This window comes from Mizuhopecten yessoensis, unplaced genomic scaffold (genome assembly GCF_002113885.1).
Source record: "Mizuhopecten yessoensis strain PY_sf001 unplaced genomic scaffold, ASM211388v2 scaffold10745, whole genome shotgun sequence".
Classification (NCBI taxonomy): Eukaryota; Metazoa; Mollusca; class Bivalvia; order Pectinida; family Pectinidae; genus Mizuhopecten; species Mizuhopecten yessoensis.
This window is the reverse complement of record NW_018408700.1, coordinates 816,318-820,780: the sequence shown is the minus strand read 5'-3', so window position 1 is coordinate 820,780 and position 4,463 is coordinate 816,318.

Here is a 4,463-nt window from a genome sequence, read left to right as displayed (position 1 = left end):
CAAACTATTAAAAAGTTTGTGAATAATTAAATCAATAAAATTTCCTATTTGTCTTTTTGTTCCATCTTTGATAAAATATTGTCTAGAATAAAACACTCCATTTAGTCTAATTTAGAACACGCGTTATACAATCTCATCACCGCTACCACTGTCTCCAAAATGACAAATAAATTACACACTTCTATATCTATAGACGTCTGGTAACATTCAATGCGAAGTAAAAAAAAATACACAAACAATGTAAAAAAAACTTGTCAATCCTTTCTAAAAGGACATATACATGGCTCTGCATTGTATGCGCAAACGATTATAGTCTTGAGCTTGACACTAGTAGAAAGGCTGGCCATTTGGTAATAGGGCGTTTGGTGAGTAGAATAGACCATTAACGTGCAAGCCTTATCCCAAAACAGCACATACAAATACATGGGTCCTAGATAGTGCGGACGGACGATAAGCCACGATAAGACACACGTTTTTCACGTGTAATAACCCATTTGGTATATATAGAAAGTTGCAAACAGTAATGCGATAAATGTTGTCACGCTGTTGTAGCCCGTGAATCCGTTTTCTGTTTGTACAATTGATAGCATTAAATTATTGCCTTTTCCTTTGTAGACATTTTTTTTATTATGACAACATTCAGGATTTAACTCAAATACAGATAACACTTCATTCAGCATTACAAACACAATCCATTTGGTGTGTTATAAAAATAGGACATAACACACGGTCGCATAACGTAAGCCTATGACTGATATATACATGTATGTATAAATACGATGTTTGACGGATGCATAGCATACAAACAGTACGTTGCTTTAGGCAAACATTATGTTGCTTCAGGAATACATCACATACAAACAGTACGTTGCTTCGACAAACAGTATGTTGCTTCAGGGGATACATCACATACAAACAGTACATTGCTTCAGGAATACATCACATACAACCAGTACGTAGCTTCAGGGATACATCACATACAAACAGTACGTAGCTTCAGGAATACATCACATACAAACAGTACGTAGCTTCAGGAATACATCACATACAAACAGTACGTAGCTTCAGGAATACATCACATACAAACAGTACGTAGCTTCAGGAATACATCACATACAAACAGTACGTAGCTTCAGGAATACATCACATACAAACAGTACGTAGCTTCAGGAATACATCACATACAAACAGTACGTAGCTTCAGGAATACATCACATACAAACAGTACGTAGCTTCAGGAATACATCACATACAAACAGTACGTAGCTTCAGGAATACATCACATACAAACAGTACGTAGCTTCAGGAATACATCACATACAAACAGTACGTAGCTTCAGGAATACATCACATACAAACAGTACGTAGCTTCAGGAATACATCACATACAAACAGTACGTAGCTTCAGGAATACATCACATACAAACAGTACGTAGCTTCAGGAATACATCACATACAAACAGTACGTAGCTTCAGGAATACATCACATACAAACAGTACGTAGCTTCAGGAATACATCACATACAAACAGTACGTAGCTTCAGGAATACATCACATACAAACAGTACGTAGCTTCAGGAATACATCACATACAAACAGTACGTAGCTTCAGGAATACATCACATACAAACAGTACGTAGCTTCAGGAATACATCACATACAAACAGTACGTAGCTTCAGGAATACATCACATACAAACAGTACGTAGCTTCAGGAATACATCACATACAAACAGTACGTAGCTTCAGGAATACATCACATACAAACAGTACGTAGCTTCAGGAATACATCACATACAAACAGTACGTAGCTTCAGGAATACATCACATACAAACAGTACGTAGCTTCAGGAATACATCACATACAAACAGTACGTAGCTTCAGGAATACATCACATACAAACAGTACGTAGCTTCAGGAATACATCACATACAAACAGTACGTAGCTTCAGGAATACATCACATACAAACAGTACGTAGCTTCAGGAATACATCACATACAAACAGTACGTAGCTTCAGGAATACATCACATACAAACAGTACGTAGCTTCAGGAATACATCACATACAAACAGTACGTAGCTTCAGGAATACATCACATACAAACAGTACGTAGCTTCAGGAATACATCACATACAAACAGTACGTAGCTTCAGGAATACATCACATACAAACAGTACGTAGCTTCAGGAATACATCACATACAAACAGTACGTAGCTTCAGGAATACATCACATACAAACAGTACGTAGCTTCAGGAATACATCACATACAAACAGTACGTAGCTTCAGGAATACATCACATACAAACAGTACGTAGCTTCAGGAATACATCACATACAAACAGTACGTAGCTTCAGGAATACATCACATACAAACAGTACGTAGCTTCAGGAATACATCACATACAAACAGTACGTAGCTTCAGGAATACATCACATACAAACAGTACGTAGCTTCAGGAATACATCACATACAAACAGTACGTAGCTTCAGGAATACATCACATACAAACAGTACGTAGCTTCAGGAATACATCACATACAAACAGTACGTAGCTTCAGGAATACATCACATACAAACAGTACGTAGCTTCAGGAATACATCACATACAAACAGTACGTAGCTTCAGGAATACATCACATACAAACAGTACGTAGCTTCAGGAATACATCACATACAAACAGTACGTAGCTTCAGGAATACATCACATACAAACAGTACGTAGCTTCAGGAATACATCACATACAAACAGTACGTAGCTTCAGGAATACATCACATACAAACAGTACGTAGCTTCAGGAATACATCACATACAAACAGTACGTAGCTTCAGGAATACATCACATACAAACAGTACGTAGCTTCAGGAATACATCACATACAAACAGTACGTAGCTTCAGGAATACATCACATACAAACAGTACGTAGCTTCAGGAATACATCACATACAAACAGTACGTAGCTTCAGGAATACATCACATACAAACAGTACGTAGCTTCAGGAATACATCACATACAAACAGTACGTAGCTTCAGGAATACATCACATACAAACAGTACGTAGCTTCAGGAATACATCACATACAAACAGTACGTAGCTTCAGGAATACATCACATACAAACAGTACGTAGCTTCAGGAATACATCACATACAAACAGTACGTAGCTTCATGAATACATCACATACAAACAGTAAGTAGCTTCATGAATACATCACAAACAAACAGTAAGTAGCTTCAGGAATACATCACATACAAACAGTAAGTAGCTTCAAGAATACATCACATACAAACAGTATGCTGCTTCAGGAATACATCACATACAAACAGTACGTAGCTTCAGGAATACATCACATACAAACAGTAAGTAGCTTCAAGAATACATCACATACAAACAGTACGTAGCTTGATAGATAGAAACATCACATACAAACAGTATGCTGCTTCAGGAAGACATCACATACAAACAGTACGTAGCTTCAGAAATACATCACATACAAACAGTACGTAGCTTCATGAACACATACAAACAGTAAGTAGCTTCATGAATACATCACATACAAACAGGAAGTAGCTTCATGAATGCATCACATACAAACAGTATGCTGCTTCAGGAAGACATCACATACAAACAGTATGTTGCTTCAGGGATACATCACATACAAACAGTATGCTGCTTCAGGAAGACATCACATACAAACAGTACGTAGCTTCAGGAATACGTCACATACAAACAGTATGTTGCTTCAGGGATACATCACATACAAACAGTACGCAGCTTCATGAATACATCACATACAAACAGTAAGTAGCTTCAGGGATCCATCACATACAAACAGTACGTAGCTTCAGGAATGCATCACATACAAACAGTACGGAGCTTCAGGAATACATCACATACAAACAGTAAGTAGCTTCATGAATGCATCACATACAAACAGTATGCTGCTTCAGGAAAACATGACATACAAACAGTATGTTGCTTCAGGAATACATCACATACAAACAGTACGTAGCTTGATAGATAGAAAGCATGCACAATATACAAACAGTACGTCTTTTACGGAAAGACACACAAAAAAGAAACTACAAACGACATAACAAGGATACACAACATACGATTGATATGATTGGTTTGTTTTTAATTTATTTAACATCCTATTAACAGCTACGGTCATTTAAGGACGTGTGTCCATGTGTGTAGTGTAAGCGTTCACGTGTGTATGTGTGCCGGAGACAGTGAACATTGGTGTCCTTGCCTCCTTGTGAATGCCAAGTAAGGCGCAAGGAAATAAAAGGTACTTAAAAGTAGAGAGAAATAAAAAAGATTCTAAATATTTTAATGAGGGCAGCAGATTTATTTTGATCGCTTTTGTGACCCCAAAATTGAGGGCACAAATGCAAATCTCCAATTATGCAGGGGTTCACACATTAGTCGCCTCTTACGATACATGCCGATG